Source organism: Octopus bimaculoides, chromosome 18 (assembly GCF_046866305.1).
Source record: "Octopus bimaculoides isolate indiv1 chromosome 18, ASM4686630v1, whole genome shotgun sequence".
Lineage (NCBI taxonomy): Eukaryota > Metazoa > Mollusca > Cephalopoda > Octopoda > Octopodidae > Octopus > Octopus bimaculoides.
In genome coordinates, this window is record NC_142945.1 from 2,140,156 (window position 1) to 2,164,028 (window position 23,873).

At 36.6% G+C, this 23,873-nt stretch overlaps 1 protein-coding gene and 1 long non-coding RNA gene across 5 annotated transcripts in view; one reads left to right on the plus strand and one right to left on the minus strand.

Annotated features, from left to right (window-relative positions):
* LOC106871497 (pleckstrin homology domain-containing family A member 2) overlaps window positions 1–23,873 on the plus strand; it is a 146,785-nt gene that overhangs the window by 46,463 nt on the left and 76,449 nt on the right. The gene's annotated exons all lie outside the window — the stretch shown is intronic.
* Window positions 14,850–23,873, minus strand: part of LOC128249890 (uncharacterized) — a 113,534-nt gene continuing 104,510 nt past the window's right edge. The window contains exons 3-4 of the long non-coding RNA XR_016244904.1: window positions 19,160–19,227; window positions 14,850–16,374 (exon numbers count right to left, since the gene is read on the minus strand). This is a non-coding gene — a long non-coding RNA (uncharacterized LOC128249890). The remainder of the gene's footprint in view (window positions 16,375–19,159; window positions 19,228–23,873) is intronic.

The following is a 23,873-nucleotide window of genomic DNA, read 5'->3' on the forward strand; positions in this document are numbered from 1 at the left end:
CTGTGGTCTCTCATGAATGTGGCCAAATATGGGTGACCTTCTGATAAAAGAGGGGAATAGGAAGGCGCGGAATACATCTGGTTGGTTTGTGGCTGGAAAAGAGGGAGGGTGATGTTGTATTTCTTGATGTTTGTCCATTTTCTGCTAAAGTTATGAATTCTACCTGGTTTCTATTTTCTGAAAGCAAAGTTAATTCCTGTGGAATTGGAGTTTAAGAACCAAGCAGAAGTAAGTTAAGCTCAAAGAAGGTAATGCTTTGCTGAGGAGATCCAAAGCAAGAATCTTCGGAGTTCTGTGGTCCACATTTGTCAAAATCAGATTTAAGATATTAGTAGCTGAGTTAGTGGCTTGTTTTGGTCATACAGTTATTATTGATTAATTAGTATTATTAACTAATTAGGTATTTATATCTCAGTGCATTAATTATTTAACCATTAAAATGTATTTAGTCTGGCAATCACCTGTCTTGGCCATCTCAGCTGTCCTCACTTTAATGAACGGCCCATAGTTATGATCACTAATGAGGTTACATCTAGAGATACTCACAAGATACTCTCATGATTCTCTATGTGGTTGCCACTTTTGCTAGAAATAGCAGCCAGATTGCCCTTAATGCATACCTTGCTGCCTTACAAAACAGAGGACATATTAGAGTATGAGCTCAGATATATGTAAAGACTAGGTGGTCATGGTGAGAATGCCTTGGATCATAGGTTTGCTTTATCAGGGCTTACTTTGGCATTATTGTTTTGTGTGTATCTGAAATCTTTCTTATATTTCTTAAATCAGCCAATCAGAAAAGTTTATTTACATGTTTAGGGGAGAAATCTGTATTTTGTATTTTATTTTTTATCTTTAGTCACCTAATTCCCTGTGGATTTGGTAAATGGAAGCTGAAAGAAGCCTGTTGTGTGTGTGTGCGTGTGTGTATACCCTTGTCTTGACATCACAGGATGGTTGTAAACAAGCATCCCTGTCATACAAGCAGGGTTGTTTATTGCCAGTCTTCTGTGAAAGTATGTCTAGTCATGGGGAAATATTATGTTGCTTGCAGACAAGTAAGGGTTGGTGACATTTTGGATTCCACTAAAGGGATCCAAATTGTCTGAGGCTGTGCTGGGATTTGAACTCGGAATGCAAAGACTTGGAATAAGTAATCTTTTCCTTTCTACTGTAGGCAAAAGGCCTGACATTCTGGGGGAGGGTGTAAGTTCATTACATTGACCCCAATATTCAGCTGGTACTTATTTCATCAACCCCTGAAAAGGATGAAAGGCAAAGTTGACCCCAGCGGGATTTGAACTCGGAATCTGATGCCGGATGAAATGCCACTAAGCATTTGGTCCAGCATGCAGACGATTCTACCATCTTTGCCATCTCGATTTGTAACAAATAATGCAAAAGACCTTGTCTCATGATCCACCACCACCACCACCACCACCACCAAAAGTGCCTCAAGTACTACTACCTTCCCCAATCACAACCATCGCTATTAACTACTACTACAGCTACCACCACCACTACCAAAAACATGACTACTACTACTCTACTACTACTACAGGATTCTAATAATCTTCTTTGTATCGTTCCACTTTTAGAATATGTCTTAAGTGGGAGAGCACTTACCATCATCATCAACAGCAGCAACATCAACCAAACTAAAATCCTTATTCTACCAGTCAACAGTTCCTTCTTAACCTACCGATTCTACTTTCCAGCTAAATCCCCCCCCCCCCCGGTGTCGTCGTCCTCCTCCTCCCCCACCACTTCTTATTCTTCTTCCTTTTTGGCATTGCAGCTGTAAATTGTTTTCTTCCATCAAACTTCCTGACACCATCCCATTTGTCGACAGCCAGGTCCAACAATTTTTCTTTTGTTTGTTCCGACCGTTTTCTTTCTTTCTTTCCTATAATGGTCAACATACTGGACGTCTTTTGCGGAATATTTTCCAGCTTTGCATGTGGTATTTGTCAGATATGGAATCTGTGAATTGTTGCTTAATCAGAGATGGTCTTTTTGTGTTAGGTCATGCGACAGTTGGAGTGTGGAATTTCGTTTGCTGGATTAAATGTTTATGAATAAAAATGGAAATAGCCATGTGGTTAAGAAGTTCACTTTACAGTCACATAGGTTTTGGTTCAGTCCCACTGCTTGGTACTTGCCCAAGGCATTTGAGTGGTGGAAACTGAAAGAAGCGCTTTGTATATATATATATATATATATATATATATATACACAGGGTGGCCTAAAAGTAGGTTTACAGTTATTCAACTATCTCTTTCACATTCATATATTAACAGTTTAGATCTTAATTATATAAAAAATATGAAACCATTATTCTATGCTAATTTATATATATATGTGTGTGTGTGTATGTATGTATGTATGTATGTATGTATGTATGTATGGCTAATTAATAGTGTGACAGAGATGACTGTAGCTAACTAACCAATAGTGTGGCATTGATGTCTAATAGAGTGGGGGGAAGGGAGATGATTATGTTTGATTAATAGTGTGGGAGACCTGACTCTATTTTATCTGATGGTGTGGGAAGATGACTGTATCTATGGTCTGATTCACTGATTGTGTGGGAGACATGTCTATGGCTGCCTCTTAGATGACTATGTATTATAGTGTGACAGATATGGCTATGTCTAACCATGTCTAATTCACTGATAGTGCGGGAGAGACGAAAACAAGGAAAGCAGAAGAAAGAGGAAGGGAAAAAAAATGTCAAATACCATCCTAAAATAACTTAACTCTGATGATGAGAGAGACTGAAGCGTAAATAGTTCTGTAAGGAGGAATATATTTACACCAGCCTTGTGGTCGGTGGTTGATATTACAAGAATATCTTTACCAAAATATGGCAAGTATGCACCACTGAGAGATCTTTGCCATGGTCTACCAGCCCCACCTCCCCTTCCCGGCAGGTGGGGACAACGTAGAGAATAGTGGGGGATGGGGGGTTTTGGAACAAAGAAAGAATTTATATGAAATATTCTGCTTGAGAGCAATTACTCACATAATTCATGTAGGGAGTGATGATGCAAGTGCAGAGGTACTAACTCACCAACATACATGGCCTCTGTGTATGTGTGTGTATATATATATAGTGGCTGTGTGGTAAGTAGCTTGCATACCAACCACATGTTTCTGGGTTCAGTCCCTCTGCATGGCACCTTGGGCAAGTGTCTTCTATAGCCTCGGGCTGACCAAATCCTTGTCAGTGGATTTGGTAGACAGAAACTGAAAGAAGCCCGTGGTATATATATGTATGTATATATGTTTTACACCCATTTTTCAATGTTAGCATAGTTTAGATGAATACATCTTGTATGCATGTATAATTGTGTATAAACATGCACGCACATATACAGATGTGTGTGTGTGTGTGTATATATATATATATATATATATATATATATATATGTATGTGCATGTGTGTGTATATCTCAATGTACTACATGTTTATGATTGTATACAGCCAAGGTTTCATACACATATCTCATTTACAGGTATCTATTTTTACCCATATATTCCAAAGAACCCTCTCAACAATAAATCATTCTGCTGGTGCCAACCTACCTTCCTTCCTGTCTTTCAAAGAATCTTACTTTTTATCTACAGATAACTAACCCATTTTCTCTATTATCATATTGTCACTACTACTACTACTACTACTACTACTACTACTACTACTATTACTACTATTACTACTACTATTACTACTATTACTATTACTACTATTACTACTACTACTACTACTACTACTACTACTACTACTACTATTGTTGTTGTTGTTATCATTATTGTTATTATTAGCATTACTAAATATAAAAAATAGTTGTATCTTTGATGTTTTTCGCTTCATTCTTTGAGGAGAGAGAGTCAGGTATTTGTGTCTTTGATAGTTTAAATTCACCAAATTATATCACTGTGACTAATTTCCCTTTTGTAACAACTGTTCCCTTGATGCTTCAGTAAATACGAGCTTATTGAAGGAGCATCAATGTGGTCACTCACTATGCTAGAAACAGCAGTCAAATCTCCCCTTACATCAAAACCTGTCATAAAAATTTTTTTTTTTCTCACCTGATTTTGCTCCAAACAAGATTTGAGGCCATTGTAAGTATAAGGGATTATAAAGAAGGGAAAGAAGGGACCTACAAATCTAACCCTTTAACATTCACATTATTCTGTCAAAAGTAATGCTTATCATTCAGATTGTTTTGAATTCATCATGCATTATCTTGCAGCTTTGAGATTTTGATTTTTTTAGAATGACATTATAGAGTTGGTGTGAGATGCCAGATCTGGTCAGGTAGAATATTTTTGCCAAATATGGCTAATCATGCATTATCTTGTAGCTTTGAGATTTTGACGAGGTAACTGTTTGTTTTTAGAATGGTATTGTAGGGTTGGTGTGAGAGGCCAGATCTGTTCAGGTAGAATATTTTGGCCAGGTATGGCTGGTTTAAATGCTAAAGAGTTAAAACATGTTGATAGAATGCTTCAAGAACTGACCCTCATAGAGCAGGAAAAAAAAACACAAGACAATGGTAGGGAGTTCCAGAGAACAGTCGTTCAAGTAAAAAAGTTATTGCGCCTCCTGAAACAGGAACTCCCCCCCCCCCCACACACACACACGACAGGTTTCTTCTCGTTTCCATTTACTAATTTCACTCACAAGATATTGATCTGCATGCTATCATACTCAAAGACACCCATCAATTTCGTCCATGTAATAATGGTACTGAATCTCTGGGTAGGTGGTTCTGAAGCAAACTTCTAAACTACAAAAGCAAGCCTCTGTGTGAGGGTGGGGCGCTACAAAAATGTCATAACATAAGCTGTCCATTTTCTGTTTGGTGTCAGACCAACCGAAAAGTGACTAGAAAACATTTCAGGAATAAAATAACACCAAAGTGACAAATGACATTTAAACGAATGAGAGAAATCAAAGTGTGTTACAGAGACAGGCGGTGGTCACACTTTGCTCTGTGTGTGTGTGTGTGTATAAACGTATGTACATTGGATTTTATGTCGGGTTGAATGGGAGAGAGAAGTGCTCCATACATGTTTGTTTTTTCTTTTATGTTTATTGAAATTGCGAGTTCGTTTCATAACTTGAAATACGCCCCAAAATGATCTTCCGCGACGTAAACTCTCTGTCAGTTTCGATGTTAGTTCCGATTGGGCCGACCTCTGATCAAGTACAGTCTAACCGTGACCATCTCGTGTTTCCACTCAGTTCGCTTCAGATTAAATTGTTAAATATGACCGTCCTTTTCTTTCTTTTTTTAATTTTTTTATCAAGTATTGACTTCTGAAAGATTTGGCTGCTGTTTCTAGCATGTCAAGCAATCACATAGAGGCTCCCCGTTTCCCTTAATGTCTACGAGCTACTTGATTAGGACTGATTTAGGGGCCTCAACGCCGACAATCCATCAACATGTGGAATGTTGGGGTTGCGTCGGGAGGATTAAATTCTCTCGTTTCGACTTTCTGAGTAGATTAACGACAGGAAATTGTTTCTCTCCTTGAAAAGGTTAGAAAGAAACAAAGATTCTGTGAGCTTTAGATAATAGAATCCCGCGAAACACTTTCCATAAGGTCGTCGCTGTTTGATTAGTGTCTTAATAGAGGAAGAGGGCGGTAATGTCGAGCTAGCTCCCTTTTCTCTGCTCCACCACCATGCTTCGCCTTCTGCTCCACCACCATGCTTTGCCTTCGTCAAGTATTTATTTTATCTTTGAGCTGAGAGATAAAGAAACGGGAAGTGCTTGAAACAATGATTACAACAGAAGGTGAGAAGCTGGGGGTTGGTGCTGTTGTTTAACCCCAGGTCAACCCTTGCCGAGCAGATCTACGATCTAATGTAATGGTTCTCAATTTTTTAATTTTCTTATTTTTCTCAACGCACCCTTTCGTCATATCTGAACGTGAAACGTATTCTGTAAAATGATTGGATTCCACAACTCAGGCAAAAGTGAATACCATAAAATGGTAATCTTCCAGTTTCGAGAGGTTAAAAAAGTAAATAAAATACAAGGGAAATAATTGATGGTCTTACCATATTTTCCGTACTACTTTGTTTATAAATAAATCACGTGATTTGATTGACGTTAACTATTTCTTTTACCTCTCGAAACTGGAAGATTACCCCATAAAACAATTATTTGTATTATGCATTGTGTTCTTGAGCAAGGCATTTTATTGTCTGTTGCTCCAGGCTATTCAGCTGTAAATGAGTAGCTTCCTAGTGCAGGAGCAGTCCGTTTTTCTCCCTCCACCTATCACATCTTCAATGATCGGCTGAGTTCATTGATGTGAATGCCGAAAAGGGTGCCTTTGTCTTCTCAAACAATTACCAAGTCCGCGGTACAAGCTATTCAGTCCTGCACGCTTACAAGTATTGACTAAGCAATACATAAGGGGGATTTATATTCAATTAAATTTACCCCCAATATTTCCCTGATCCTTTATTTTAATGTCTCCCGTCCCTGATGGATGAATGAAAGGGAAAGTCTAACCTGGCTGGATTCGAACTCTGAACACACTGAGTCGTACATAACAGAATATTGTACAAGATCTAAATGTACGTCACGCTGTAGTAGAAGACACTTGCCCAAGGTGCCACACAGTGGGACTGAACCCAGGCCCATGTGGTTTGGAAGCAAGCTTTTCACCACACTAGTATAAAACAGGAGGAATTTCAACTACGTTTCGTGGTTCACTACCTCAACAGCTCCCTTATAGGATCCAATGGCTAAGGATATCATCAGGAGGAACCGCAGCCAGTTTTGGTCCCTACTCCTCTACCATTTTTGATGTGGAGGGCCCCCACCACCTTTCAGAGATGTCTTCAGCTCTGGTATTTTTTTTTCCTTTTTTCTTTGGCCTTTTGTTCTTTGCTTTCTTTGATGAAGGTCAGTGGGCGAATGACCATCCTGCTAAATTTCCCTTTAAATCAAGTTTTTCTCTTTTTTTAATAAAATCATAAATTACAACTTCACTCATTTTATTCTAGACTTGGATGTACACTCTGTCCATTATTCAAATGTATATAGAGTTTAGTGGCATAAAGGAGGCACCTTGCCCCCCCTCACCCCATAGATGTCTCAAAAAAATCACCCCTTGCTGGTCCTACATGTGAAGGTAGGCCAATATAACAAACTTTAATGCCTCAAAAACGTTTTCCATGAATATGTGTTGCAGAGATTGGGGTGTCTCTAATATGCCTATGTGTCTTTTGCACCATCTTAGAACTTAGCAGTCCAGCAAAAGGGACCGATAGAATAAGTACCAGGCTTGCAAAAATAAATCCTGGGGTCAATTTGTGTGACTAAACATTCTTCAAGGTGGTGCGCCCCAGCGAAAAACAGAATATAAATATGGTAATGCCACAAGAAAACTGGAGAGCAAATAATATTTATTACTCAACTTTGGAATTTGGATGTAGAAAGATTCACCTGGAATCTTAAACATTGGAATATCAACTGAGAGAGCTTTAACAGTTAGCCAGTCTTTAACACACACACACACACACACACACACACACACACACACATTTAGTGCAACATTTCTGAAAATAGAATGTGTAAACGGAATAATCAACTAAAATACATTTTTATCTTTCTGGTCCCCCACCACCACCACCATCTCACAGGTAGAGGTAAGATAAGGATGGGGGGTCGGGGGTGTGTGTGTGTGTGGAAAAATGGTTTGTACAATGTCTGTCTCTTTAGTTTCAGCTGAAAACTTCTCTTTAACTCTTTCACTTGTTTCAGTCGTTAGACTGTGACCACGCTGGAGCACTGCTTTGAAGCATTAATTATAGTTAAATGAATTGAGCTCAGGACTTTTTTTTTAAGACTGGTGCTTATTCTATCGGTCTCTTTTGCTGAAGTGTTAAGTTATGATGATGTAAACACACCAACACCGGTTGTCAGGCAGTGGTTGTCAAGAACTGGCAAGGCTGGAGAGCTGCACCAGGTTCCAGTTGTCTATTTTGGCATTGTTTCTACAGCTGGATACTCTTCCTAATGCCAACCACTTTACAGAATGTCCTGGGTGCATTTTATGTGCCACCACCACAAGAGCATATATTACGTGGCACTGGCACGAGCGCTCTTTACGTGGCACCAGCATGGGTGCCTTTTACGTGGAGGGGCTTCTTTCTGATTATTATTGAAGGGTTGTAGTAAATGTTGTAGTTAAATATATTTGCTTATATTTCTTCTGATTTCTTTGGAACTACCAAACAGTGTTTCTTGCAGAAGTGTACTGTTCTGTATTTTTGCCTCTTTAGAAAACAATGAATAATTCTATAATTATGTCTGTTTTACATCTGTTTATAATTACATGTATTTTACATCTGTTTTACATCTAGATATTTTTATTCTTGTTTCATGCAGGTTACGAATTCTAAATAAAATATAATTAAAATAAACCTGAGGAGAATTTTGATAATTTTCATTCTTCAAAAAATCAAAATCAAAAAACTAAACAAACATCAAATTTGATACTAATTTGTAATTAAAAAAGAATTATGTTTCTCATTTTCCCCCCCTCTCCTTCTTTCTAAATTAGTTTATATAGTTTTAGAAAATGCCAAAGTCAGCAGGAATTTTATCTAATTCTTTCCATTGAATAAAAATTTCAGTTAGTATTTAATTAGCACTAATTACGTTTTTGTGAAATAAGTTTCGAATGAGTTTCTAACCTGGTTTTCATTCTCATTTACTGCCATTTCACTTCACAGCTTGAAAACAATTAGGTTTGTAATCAGGTTTTACATCATCATCGCCATCGTCGTCATCATCGTCATTGTCATCTTAACGTCTACTTTTTCCTGCTTGCTTGGGTCAGAATGGATTCATTGAGCAAAATTCTCTGAGACTGGATGCTCTTCCTGTCACCACCCCTCATGACACCAGCATCTGCCACAACTGCGGTTCTGCTTGGTCTGATGGGTCTTCTTCTCAAGCACAGCATAATGCCAAATGGACTTGGTCATTGCCTCCGTGAGGTCAAATGCTTGAAGCACAGCATAATGCCAAATGGTCTCAGTCCTACAATAGGCTTCTTTCAGTTTCCATCTGCCAAGTTTACTCACAGGGCTTTAATTGACCTGGGACTGAATTTAAAGCCGTGTTGTTGGGAAACAAATTGAAACACAGTCGAAAGATTTGTTAGCCAAGAATTTAATTTGGTTTTTTACCCTTTAACATTGAAATCAGCCACATACGGCCCAAATATTCCACCTGTTCAAACAGGCCAGATCTAGCCTCTCACACCTGCCTTCCAATGTCATTTGAAAAACAAATAATCACATCATCAACATCTCAGAGCTATGAGTTAATTGCATGACTAATTGAAGACAATGTGAATAAATAATCATTAGATTTGGCAGAATAATAAGAATGTTGAAGGGTTAAATAAGGTAAACAGCAGATAGAGGCAGAAGACAATAATTTGAATGAAATGTATAACAGGAAGGCTTTTAGGTTTATTTGGTTTTCGGGTTTTTTCCCTCTCCATTTCTGTGAATAGGATAATTTAAAACTTAAAAAAACCAGAAAGAATTGCAACTGTGTAAAAAGTCTTGTTTTATTTGCAAATAAAATGACAGGGTGTGTGATTAAAAGGGGTTTTCAAGCTGCCTGGTAGCATCCTTATTTAGCTGTCTGCTTCGGTAAGCTGTAGAATAATTGAACATGTGTCTGAGAGAAGCTATAATCACTGTCAGTGCTAATGTTTGTCAAAGGTAGGCCCAGTTCAGTTGATGGGGTGAGAGGCTCTTCTCTTTGCCTGCACTGTCATCACAGAAACATGCAGCCATGTCAAAGAGGGGAAGGGGGAGTAGCATTTATTGCTGTTGTTTCATGTGGGTTTATTATTATTATTATTATTAAGATGCCAAGCAAAATTGCTTAGCGGCATTTCATTCGTCTTTTTTCTGAGTTCAAATTCCACTGAGGTCGACTTTGCTTTTCATTCTTTCAGAGTTGGTAAATTAAGTACCAGTTATGCACTGGGGTTGATATAATTAACTAGGCTCCTACCCCCAAAATTTCAGGATTTGTGCCTATGGTAGAAAGGATTATTATTATTTATTTTTCTTTATCAAATTTATATTGATTGTTTAAGAAAACATCACTTTCTTTCTTAGATTAATTTGGAGGTAGAACATTTCTGCTTTAAACATTGAGAAATACAACTTTGATATTTTCAAAATAGAATATAATATTAACTTTGAATAAAGTTTTTCAATTATTTTTTTATCAATATTTTGGAAAATATCAACAGAAAAGAGATTTGAATCAAAAATAAGACTATTTTTTTTCTCCCTTTAATGAAAACTTCAATAAATTTATAAGCAAAAAATATGATTTCCTCCACCTCAGGATAGAAATTATTGCTGAGCATGCTGGGAAAATTCTCATGGAATTTACACAGCATTTCTTCCTCGGTTTCTCCTTTGTTGACTGCTGCAAATATGTTTATGAAATCCTGAAATATATGTTTGTTAACAAATATTTCCTTTATTTGTATTTTTAACATCAAACTAGCAGTTCTAAATAAATTGCACGTTAGTAAGAATTGCTAAAGTAGGTTTATTATTATTATTATTATTATTATTAAAGGCAATGAGCTGGCAGAACTGTTATCCTGCTGAGCCAAATGCTTAGCGGTATCTCCTTCATCTTTATGTTCTTAGATGAAATTCTGCAGAGACTGACTTAGCCCTTATTCTTTCAGGGTCAAGTATTCCATACACACACACAAACACACACAAACACAATGTGTGTACCCTAAACATAATTCTCAAACAATATCCATGTGATCCAGTGTGACAAGCCTGGATCTTTGAATTACAGTTGCATCCATCTGCCATGTTTCTATACAGTGGGATTGAACCCAGAACCATGTGGTTCAGAAGTGTTCTTCATTCTTTCAGGGTTGATAAACACCAACACCAGTTGTCAGATGGTGGTGGGGGACAAACACACATACACACGCACACGCAACGGGCTTCTTTCGGTTTCCATCTTCCAAATTCACTCACAAGGCTTTGGTTGGCCTGAAACTATAGTAAAAGACACTTGTTTGAGCTGCCATGCAGTGGGACTGAACTCAGAACCATGTGTTTGTGAAGCATACTTCTTACCACACGGCCACGCCTAAATATTTCTAGTCACTGAATATTTTTCAGTTTATTGATAATAAGTTGAAATGGTGTGTTTGTTTTATATTTACGTGTAGTTCTGAAGGTCATTAGGAACTTTATGTGCCGAAAGATATTTCCAATTTCAAAGAATTAATTCTCTCTCTCTCTCTCTTTCTCTTCTGTTTCAAAATATGTAATTATGTAAGTAATTTAATTATTTGTAACTGGAAGAAATAAAATGTTGTTAAATTAAATTTTCAATTCTAGTGATTACTCTATTTTCTGGTTTTATTGATTTCATATTCGAGTGCAGCATTTAGTTTTTACGGAGGAAGAAGAGAGCAGGATTAGTCAAGTAACTCGATCCTGTTATATTATTATTATTATTATTATTGGCTCATATCTTATCACTCCCCGAGGGATGGCAGGGGCAACAACATCAATACCTAGTAGAATTTGAAACCTGAACCACGAAAAATAAAATAATAAATAACTTAACGAGTGCATTTAGTCTGTAACAAACTGTTTTGCTTCTAAGTTTTGCAAGTATCTCTGAACATCAGTCAGTCTATAAGATTCCTTATTATTCAGAAGAGGTGGGCACTTTGGACCAAAAGTTACACATATTTCTGCAGAACTTTAGATTGCGAAGAGTATGTTCTTACACAATTTGGTAGATTCTTGAATAGTTTCCAGGTCAACTCATATAACTTGTATTATTATTCTTACCGATTCATTTTGCAAATGAAAGCCTCTGTATCTAGAATATCCCATTACAGCTAGACTCCTTTTATTTCTTTCAATATTTTTATCATTATTATTATTATTATTATTATCATCATCATCATCATCATCATCATTAAAGCAGCAAGCTGGCAGGATCGTTAGTAGACTGGTTGAAATGCTTCGCTGCATTTAGTCCATCTTTATGTTCTGAGTTCAAATTCTGCTGAGGCTGACTCTGCCTTTTTATCCTTTTGGGGTCGATAAAATAAGTACCAGCGAAACACTGGGGTCGTTGTAATCAACTGGTTCCTGACCCTAAATTAAGTACCAGTTGAGTACTGGCAGTCAATGTAATTGATTATCTTCTTCCCCCAAATTTCAGGCTTTGTGCCTATAATAGAAGGGATTTTTATGGTTATTGTTGTTATTATGATTATTGTTATTGTTATTATTATTATTGATGAAGGCTGTGAGCTGGCAGAGTCGTTAGCACACTGGACTTACTGGCATTTCATCTGTCTTTATGTTCTGGGTTTCAATGCTGCTGAGGTCGACTTTGCCCTTTATCCTCTTGAGGGTCAATAAAATAAGTACCAGTTTGACACTGGGGTTGATGTAATTGATTATCCCCTTCCCCTCCAAGAATGGCCCAGTGCCAAAATTGGAAACTATTATTGTTGTTGTTGCTTTTTGCTATATATTTTTTTTTTGTTTTTTTCCATAGTAAATTTTGTTAAATAACTTACTGCACCCACACCCACACACGCGTATGTATATAGATGTATGGTTGTGTGTATGTACATATGTGTGTGTGTGTGTGTATGGATTGTATATGTATGTTTTGAAGATACCACGTAATCTAATTTACCACACCTTGTTGAATTCTGTGATTCCTTCAAACACATATTTTCGGTTTATTTTCTGTTTTCTCCATAGACTCACTTTCATTAATAGCCAGATATATTGATACATTCTACAGAATTGTCTATATTTACCTCCCCCCCCCCCCCGTTAGACAGCTAGCCGTCACCCAGCAGTCCGAATCGATTACATTCACATTATTTTCTTAAAACGAACCAAACAAATTCAATTTATATACCTGTCTTTTATTTTCCTGCTTCTTCTAATAGTTTCTTTTTACCATTTCTGTAATATTCTCCAGCTTTATTTTGAATATGATTAATTCCGTTCCTCATCATTGCACATCGACCATTCTCCTTGGTTACTCAGCATAGTCGGTGAGTCAACGAGGTTAGTTTCTATGTGGTCGCTCAGTATGCTAGAAATATCAGCCAAATCTCTCTTAAATCAGTCTCTACACCAATGGTTCTCAACCATTTTTTGCCTGTGTACCCTTTTGATTTCCATTTTACTCACAAGGACCCTCATAGCCATTGTATGCCTAAAAAATCTTATATTTTTATGATTAAATATCATTTGGAATTGTATAAAAATATTTAAATATTTGGTGTATTGTAGAAACGTGATTTATTGCACATAAATTTTAACAACAAAATCTTATGTGGATTCCACCAAGGGTCATAAGGACCCAGGTTAAGAGCCACTGGTCTATTGTATTTAAATGAAGAACACATTTGATAATGTTAGTCTGAGATGGTGTTGAAATAGTGAGATGTTCATGGCTGGAGTGTCTTTGATCATAGGTTTTCTCAATCTCGACTGGCCTGGGGTTAAACAATGACTAGTGTTATTTGTTATTACATTCCTCCTTAGATTATAACAGCTATTCCATATGTTGCCATAATTTACCAAACTAACATGTGTTTCCAATATGTATGTATATATATATATATAGGTAAGTGGTAGGTTTGCCTCGATCCTTCAGGGGTAGTCTGAAGCATCCAAGCAACCAGGGGATGTTTAAATCCGGAGGCACTCCTGGGGATCACCTGTATGGGTACCGTCTTGGGAAGAGCGCGTCCAGAGCCAGGTAATATGTTGCTTAAACCGTAGTTTATGTATTTACTTGGAGAATGGAGCAACAAATACAAGAAAAAGCATTTTCGTTGGACTAGATAGCCGTTGTTTTATTATGTGGAACTTGTGGAATGAGTCAGTGTGGAGGTTTAGGTTATGTAATGAGTCATTTTGTATATTATGTCTTAGTCACTTACGTACGTTTCGATGCAGCCAGTAGTTTGGCCGATCTCTTCAGAGTGTTGAAGGGTATATTCGAAGTTTGTGGTGTGCGAAATGTAGGAGAAGTAATTATTGGGTGTAGTATATGTGGTGGTGTGATAGTGGTGATAGGTAAATACAGCCTTACGTTTTAGTTGTTGCGTTGGTATATATATATATATATATATACACATACAGACACGTGTGTGTGAATATATGTGTGAGTGTGAATATATATATATATATATATATATATATACAGACAGACACGTGTGTATGTGAATATATATATATATATATATATATATATATATATATGTACATTATATATGTACAAGGCCAGCAATTTCGGTGGAGAAGGGGGCGGGCGGATGAAGGTTTCAGTTGATAACATCAACTCCAGTAAGAAACCGGTCAATTATTTTATTGAGCTTATAATAAGGACAAAAGGCAAAGTCGACCTGAGCAGAATTTGAACTCAGAATGTAAAAATGGACAAAATGCCACTAAACGTTTTGCCCAGATGTTAAGACTTCTGTCAGTATGTCACCTTCTTTATACATTAAGCATTATACACCCTTATTCAAGTATATATAATAGATTTGACCTACACTCACATGTATTTTTAGGAACCTGATACCCACTTCACTCTCTCTCTCACTCTCTCTCTCTCTCTTATATATATATATATATATATATATATATATATATATATATATATATATATATATATATATATATTAAATGGATAAGATGTCAATAAATGGCATCTAGCATTTCGTGCTCAGACCAGGCCAGATGTCTAAAATCCAATGTCAAATGGAACAAGGCTAAGGGCAGACAAATAAAAATTGGCTGTGGGCCCTGTGCCGGATGGGCTAATCAGAGTAACATATACAGAGAGCTGAAGAAAAAGCCATGCCAAAACTGACCTCACCTGTGCAAGTGCCAGGTGTATGTATGTATGTATGTATGTCTACCCGTCTGTCTGTCTGTCATCCAATCAAATGTATATTGGTGAAGAATATCAAACAGTAGTAAGAAAAAAAAAATCATTATGAATGGAATCCATTGTGATATTTGTTCTGCCTCAAGTTGCAAACACTCCCTTTATCACTCCTATCATCAGATATGTAGTGAACCTGTGATCGTTTTGCTCTGGATGCCTGTTGCCATCAATACTATTGTCGACAAATTGTCATAATAATAAATATATAAACATACCTACATTGATGTGTATATTATGTACATATATATGTATACATATACACACACTTCATATCATCTCTTGGTCCAGTAACCCAGCCCCCTTATTAACTTTCTGATCAGTTTTTTTGGTCCTCCACCCACTGTCTCTGCAGCAATTCCAAAAATATGTTTGGGAAACATTTTATGTTATTGCTAAAAAAATTATTTTATGAATTCAGTCTCTTTCTTTCTCTCATATAAAACTCTTCACATACACATATGTTAGACACATACACTTATATGTATACACACACACATAATTACATATTTACACACATTTATTCAGACGCGAAGCAGGAGCTAAAATTGTTGACCTAATTCCAATGTTCTGAAATATTTCCTATAATTGTAGGAATTGGTAAGTGTATTAAACACTGTTATTTGTGTTGTAGACAAATTGAAAAATAGTTTTGGAAACTGTGTACAATTGTGTGTTGTTTAATGAAGAATAGTTTTCAGCCAAATGGAATGGAAAATTTGGGATGAAATTCTATCATCTTTTAGATGAACAGCAGCTTGATGAATTGGTTAACACAATGCAAAAATTCACCCTAAAATAAACAAAACAAGGGAAAAAAACTAGAAAAAAATTATACAAAATAAGACTATTTCCTCTTTATTTTTTTCCATTTTTGTGTAAAATGATTTTTTTTTTTTTTGTCTGTGGATGTGAAGGGGAAAAAATATTTTCTGCTAATATCTTTGAATTGTTGGAGCAGTTTTTAGCTTGCTTAGTTCCCATCAATGCTCCACGATGAAGGGGATTACTCATGAAGAAAAAAAAAAGAAAATGGAGGGGGGGATCCCCCCCCCCCCCGCCTTTAATTAGGGAGAAAAAATTGTTTGAAAGAAACCAAAAACCAGAAAACAAAACTATTCCAATGAAATTGGAGTAAATGAACGCTTTTATTTTCTTCTAAATTGGCGAAAAGTGTTCTTGTAACTATTTTACTGCTTTGTTGAGACAAAGTTCTTCTTCTCTCTCAAAAGAGTAACAATCAAATGAAATCATATTACTGCATTAGATTTCCCTCTGAATGTCTGAAGCTTTTGTGTTCAATCTTGCTTCACTGATAATACAGGAACTGAAGGAAAAATATAAAAAGAAAAGAGTCATGTCAAGATGGTGGTGATGGTGGAAGTCCAAAATGAAGGAAAAAAAATTATTTTAACATATAAATGAAGAGGAGACATCAGAATAATATGCAGTTGAAGTGACTGATTGTATCTGATGGTTTTGTAAAATAAAAAAATATATTGGATTACTTTTCTTTTTATTTTTTCATCATTTTTTAAATAAAAAGAAAAGTTTTCTCTAGTCAGAAATTGTCAGACATTTTTTTTTTCTTAAATGGAAGTCTGTCTGTCTGTCTGCCTGCCCCCCCCCACTCTCTCTTTCTCTCTGCATCAAAGGTGAAATTTTATCGTTTATTGTATACTATTATGTTTTTGTTGTTTTCTTTTTTGTTTAATGGTTTTATATCTTGCTGCCTGTCATTTGTATTGTAATAATGCTGACATGTACAGCCACCACCACCACCACCACCACCACCACCACCACACACACCAATGATAAGTGAAAGGAAAATATGAATGTGTGGCCTTCAAGCCTTACTGGAGCAGATGGAGTGAAACAATGTTATAGGTGCAGGCATGGATGTGTGACAATTTTGCTTCTAAACACAAAGTCCCAGGTTCAATCTCACTGCATTGTACTTTGGACAAGTGTCTTCTATTATTTATTTCTTTATTGCCCATAGGTGGTGCTAAACTTAGAGGGATGTGAATTAAGAGTAATTTGGCTGCTAGTTCTTGCAAGCTGAGTGACCTCACAGTGAGGCTCCCTTCTTGGTTTGTTTTATGCATATCATTATTGTTTAGCCCCAGGTCAACTTTACATGAACCAGCACATGATTAGAGGTATCCCAGCCATGGCCATCCTGTATTATTACTCTATATCTTATGACTCTACAGTATCCAATTTATTGTCCTTGGACAAATTAAGACCAAAAAAAAAAATTGAAGACAAGAACAAACAAACCAAAATCTAAATAAGATTGGTCTTGGAGAAATGGTTTTTTTTTGCAGGTTAATTAAAAGTGTTACAATGAGAGAACCACAATTAATTTCTGTTTAATTATGATAATTATAAGGATAGGGGTGGGAAAGAAGATTTCGTTTTTTTTATATATAATTTGTAATTATGACTGAGAAAACTAAGAATCATTAAGAAATTTAATGGAATTAGACACTGTGTATGTCTGTGTTTACATATCTGTGTGTGTGTGTGTGTGTGTGTGTGTGTGTATGTGATTCTGTGTGTACATGTATATATATATCTGCTTATATCTTAGGTGTATGTATGCATCAGTATATGTCTGCACATATTTGTGTGTGTGTGTGTGTGTGTGTGTGTGTGTGTGTGTGTGATTCCCAGAGAATATTCTTCAAACATGACCAGCTTCACTTACTTCAATAATTTTTATTTTATTTAGTTTTTTGATAAAAAAATTAAAACTGGATAGATGAAAAATATTCAATTAACTGGAACCCCCCCCCCCCCAACCAGAAATACTACTACTACTACTGCTACTACTCTTTTCTGCTGTAGGCACAAGGCCTGAAATTTGGGGGGAGTGGGATGGTCAATTACATGAACTGGTCCTTTGACCTCAAAAGGATGAAAGGCAAAGTTGACCTTGGTGGAATTTGAACTCGGAACTTAAAGATGAATGAAATGCCACAAAGCATTCTGCCTGGCATGCTAATGATTCTGCCAGGCATGCTAATGATTCTGCCAGCTTGCCTTTAATTACATAAAGCTGTGGAATCGTTAGTGCACCAGGCAAAATGCCTAGTGGTGTTTCGTTCATCTTAATGTTCTGAGTTCAGTCTCTGCTGAGGTCCACTTTTGCCTTCATCCTTTTAGGGTCGATGAAATAAGTACCTGTTACGCACTGGGGGTCGATGTAATTGACTTACCCTCTCCTCTGAAATTGCTGCCCTTGTGCCAAAATTTTAAATGATTATTAATAAAGAAAAGACCTCCCAAAAAGGGCCAGTGGACAAACCACAAAAAAAACACTAAATTGCTCTGATATACCTGAGGCACACCTGGGAAATAAGATGGTTGCAAGTTGGAATGCCGTTGATTGTAGGTCTGCTGGATCAAGGCCAATCTGTGGTTAAACAACTGACCCACATGTTAAAAGTTATTAGCGACCATGTCATTAAATAACGACACTAAATTGGAACCTGTCCCCCCACCACCACCACCCTGTCCCATCATTCCTTTGTGTCAATGTCTTCTCTCCTATGTCTTCATAAACTCATTGATTTTTATCTCTACCTCAACTGATGTAACACAATCTCACCTTAATTAACTGCGATATTATTTCCTCTTCACTTGCAGGAGTTCTTAATATAGGAACTCGTTACCTTAGCCTACCTGCTGTTCTCTCTCTCTCATACTCTCACTTGTTCTTTCTCTCTCTCTCTTATCTTACACATTCACTTTCTTTCTTTCTTTCTTTCTTGTACAATGTGTCTGAAATAAATTTAATTATTAATTACATTTAAATGTTATTTATTTATCTATATTAATTAATTTATTTATGCATTTATTATCAACGTGGTGAGGTGGTAGAACTGTCTGTGTGTTGGACAAAATGCTTATACCTGTATGTATATATATATATATATATATATATATATATATATATATATATATATATATGAGGGTAGAAATTGATATTAATCCATTTGAACCAGTGTGTGTGTGTGTGTGTGTATGCTTATATATGTTTGTGTGTCTGTGTTTGTCTCCCTACTATTGCTTGTTTAGACCGATAGAATAAGTAATAGGCTTACAAAGAATAAGTCCTGGGGCTGACTTGCTTGACTAAAGGCAGTGCTCCAGCATGGCTGCAGTCAAATGGCTGAAACAAAAGAGTAAAAAAATAAGCAGTTTTGTATGTTGTAAAAATATAAGCAATTAAAAAAAATGTCTTTAAGGACCCTGGTTGAGAACCCCTGAACTAAACCTTTCAAGGCAGGGCTAAACAAAAACAGACGACAAAATCTAAAAACTAAGAGTAAAAAATAAGATCTGAAGATAGATTCACATCCACAGAACTTTTAATTGACTTTTCTTCTTATTGTTCTGTCTGTGTGTCACAGTCCCACCTACACTGTCTCTCTGTCCATCCGTCTGTCTGTCTGTCTGTCTGTATTATATCTGTCTTTGTCTCACTTCCTGTTTCATGCTTCTAAAAAGTTCTTAAGAATTGTGCTGTAGGTGGTCAGGCGATGGTGGTGGTGGTGGTGGTGGTGGTGGAGGTGTGCATAGATCTGTTATTGTATTTAACACTGCTGTCCCTGTCATCATGAACACCAGTGCCATCATCATCATCATCATCATCATTAGGTTTAAAACTAGCACCACCATTATCACTTCCATCACCACCACTACCACCATAACCACCAGTGCCATCATCATCATCATCATCATCATTACCAGGTTTAATTCTAGTACCACCACCATCGTTACTACCACCATCGTTACTACCACCATCACCACTGCTACCCCCAGCTCCAACTGAAACTGTTGCTCATTTAAAAATATTTTATTTATTTTGGTTTTTGATCTTAGTAGAGAAACAAAGATTCTATTGTTTGTGTGTGTGTGTGTGTGTGTGTGTGTGTGTGTTTGTATGAGAGAGAGTGAGAAAGACACACACACACACACTGAGAGTGTTTGTGAGTGAGAGAGAGAGAGAGTGAGAAAGACACACACACACACTGAGAGTGTTTGTGAGTGAGAGAGAGAGAGAGAGAGAGCAAGAGATTGAGTGTGTGGTGGTGGGGGGGGGAGAGAGAATAACAGCATAGAAGTTAATATATTCTATAATATCGTAGTTTAGGGATGATGATGATGTTGTGTGTGGTGGATGTTGGGTAGTCATGACATTATGGTTAAAAAAGTTCTCCTTGTAACAACATAGGTTTTGGATTGAACCCTACGATGCAAAACCAAAGGTAAATGTGCCACAGCCTTTGGTTGACCTGTGACTGAAATTTGGTAGACAGAAATTGTAAGGAAGCCGACCATTCCTGTTATTGAGTAGCAGACTCTTGAATATCTTGTTAGCATTTTGTTAAGTCTCTGCTTCCAGGTCAGTTTCTTTCCTTCCTTCCTTCCTTCCACCAATCTTTGAGATCTTCAAATATGTCTCTTAATGCTTACCATTTCATCTTTGGAATTATTAAAAAGGAAAGAAGAATATAAAGTTGCCTTTAACCAAGACCATTCCTCACTAGTTCTGGGTAAAAAAAAAAAGCAAGAAAAAAAAAAAAGCATTGGAGCAGTTTCTTCAGAAAAAGGGAAATGAAGATTTTCTGGCTCCATTCTGTGAAGTCGAAGAATTTATTAATCAATCTGTCTTGTTTCCAAAAAAAAAAAAAAAAAAAAACCCCAACTACAATGGTTGGTGACAAATATTTTAGCTTTAATTATCTAAATACAATCTTTATGATTGTTTAACTGAATAATATTTATTTTGTTTTCCTTTTTTATGTTATTTATTTGGAGAAAAATAATGGCAAAAACAGAAAAGCTCAACTTTACAATGGCCATATAATTCATTTTCAAATCAGTCAACCATAAATATTGATTGGGTGAGGATATTAATTAGCAGAAAACACCTACAGGCCTTGGCCCATGCGCTGAACATGTGATTTCATTTCACACACATCCAACATAAGCAACACACACACACACACACACACACACACACACACACACACACACACACACACACACACACACACACACACGAAATGATACACTGAAAGCAATGCATACCAAATTCAATTAGCTATTCGCCCCCCACCCTCCACACATTACCATCTTTCTGTTATCTTTTACTTGTTTCAGTCATTACAGGCCATGCTAGAGCACTGCTCTGAGGAATTTCTAGTCGAACAAATTGACCCCAGTACTAATCAAGTACCAGTCAAATACGAGGAACACTCTCCATGCAAAATTAATTAATTATTATTATTATTATTATTATTATTATTTATAACTAGCAGAGATACCCGGCGTTGCCCGTGTTACATACAATTGAAGAATTAGACCTTTCTGTTATATTTTCTCTAATGAACTGGAATACCTATGATTCGAATTTCATCAAAATTGCAGGTGAGGGTTCTTACCCTCTTTACACACCCATACAGAAGAGGCAAGAGTGGGAATCCTTGACGGACCGAATGAGCAATGCTAAACAATTCCAATAGGTGGCCATTTACTTTGACCATCAAACAGATGTTGCTCTACATTACAGCGATATGTTGTCTTGTTTCCTCTCCCTCCTGCTGTGCGTCCGAGTTAATTCTGGTTGTGCGTAACATGATCTTTCATAATGTGAAATATAATATTGTTTAATTCTTTCGTTTCTATGAAACTACAACATTAATAAAAACAAAAAAGAAAAGGAAAAGCGGGAATGAAAAAGAAAGAGAAAAGGGAGAAAATGATTTAAATAAAGTTTACAAAAAAAAAAAAAGCCACACAATGAGTATTGTATTATTTCTGATATTAAAATGAAAATAAAAAAATAAGAAATTTGTATAAATTTCTAAAAGTGAAACCTGAAGAGCTTCTTCAGCTCTGAAACATTTTAGAGCTGACATCATTGTCCTTTGTTAACCATTTAAATGTTGTAGTTGTTGTTGTTGCTTTTTATTGAGTGGCATATTGTTTAAAGGTTGGAATATGAAGCTGCTTTCATCATCATCATCATCATCATCATCATCATCTTCATCATCATCATCACCATCATACTGACATCATCATTATTCATCATTATCACTGTTGTTCTACTTATTATCATCGAAGAGAAATGTAAGCAAATGAGGGTCCTTCTGTGGTTGTTTGACATGCTAGAAATAACAACTGAGTATCGCTAAAATCACACCTTACCTCAGGCATTATAACCCACTGTGCCACGACATTCTTGTGTGCCACATGTGGTTTGCAAGAAAGCTATTTTTTTAGTAAAAATCGTAAAATATAATCCAAATGTTTAGAAAATATCACCAAGTGTAGGTGAAGACCCAGCTTGGATGTTTGCAACAGAGTTGGTCTCACTAAAGCTGCCCAAGATGTCAGGAGTGATTGATGTTCATCCAGGTAACGGATTCAGTCTATCGCTCTATAGGCTAGAGTGGGATTTGAACTGGGAATAAATACCTTAAGGCATTTGGCCCTGTATTTTCTCTGCCCGGGATTGTCATCAACTGCAATTGTTGATGTTGTTTGTTATCTTTTGACATTTCTAGTGTTGTGGTTGTTCTTTAATCCCAAATCAGTCAGTCTTGTTCCAGCAGACTTATGATTAAAGATATTTGAGTTATCACATCTCAGTTTCTTTCCTTGGTTTTGGAAATATGTGCAATATATATCACACGACCCCTTTGGTTTTGGAAATATCTACAGTACCCTGGACGTTATTATCTAACACGAGACCTTTTTTTAGACAGTAATGTGTGGTTTGAGGGAAATTTTGCTGTTGTTTCTACCAGTCTTAGTGACAATGTAGAGGCTCCCTTGTTTCCTCTTTCTTCAGCTGTTGTACATCTTGTATCTATCTGCCAGTTCCATTATGATATTCACAGACACAACTTAGCAACTCTCCATAAAGGCTTATTTCACACATTTCTTAGCAAGTGCCTGCCACTTGTTCTTCTCCTCCTCCACCTCCTCTTTCTTCTTTCACTCCTACTCCACCACCTTCACCACCATGTGGGTGGAATAACTAAAAACCATGTCCATGTCAGTGGCTATAAGGGTTGTCTCTCTCTCTCTCTCTCCCATCTCCCTCTTTCTCTCCATCTTTCCATCCACCCATCCTATTATAAACACACAACACAAATATTTCTTCTCTCTCTCTTCACACTTCCTGTCTCTGAAGAGAGCAAAACATAACTCTGTGATTGCCAGAGAATAAGACAATTGTCACCTTTTGTTCTTTGTTCTCCCCCCCCCCCCCCATATAAAGACAGACCACCACCACCACCAACCCCAACAACATACTTGTTGGTCTGCTGTTTCATTGTTAGTTAACTGATTACATCTTTATCGTCTTTCTCCTTTCTCTCTTTTTCCTTTCCACCCTCTTCCCACCCTCTCTCCAGACACTACCCATTATTTTTTATGCTTTTATCCGCTTCATTTTGTGGGATTTTGTTTTTCTCTCCATGGATATTCTTTTGTGTTGTTGTCGTTGTTGTTTGTGATCCGAAGATGGCAAAATCGCATTAGCAGCCTTCCTTTTGACTCTTTGGGTTTTGAGTTCAAATGCCACTGAAGCCAACTTTGTCTTTCATTCTTTCAGGGTCAATAAATTAAGTAGAAATTGAACACTGGGGTTGATATAATAGACTAGCCCCTCCCCTCAAATTCCAAGCTTTGTGCTTATAAAAGAAAAGATTATTATTATTATTTGTAAGTATCAGATAACTTTTCACAAGTTAAGTTAGTATTACTTCAATATAGCCATCTTTTCATTTTATATTCAATTTA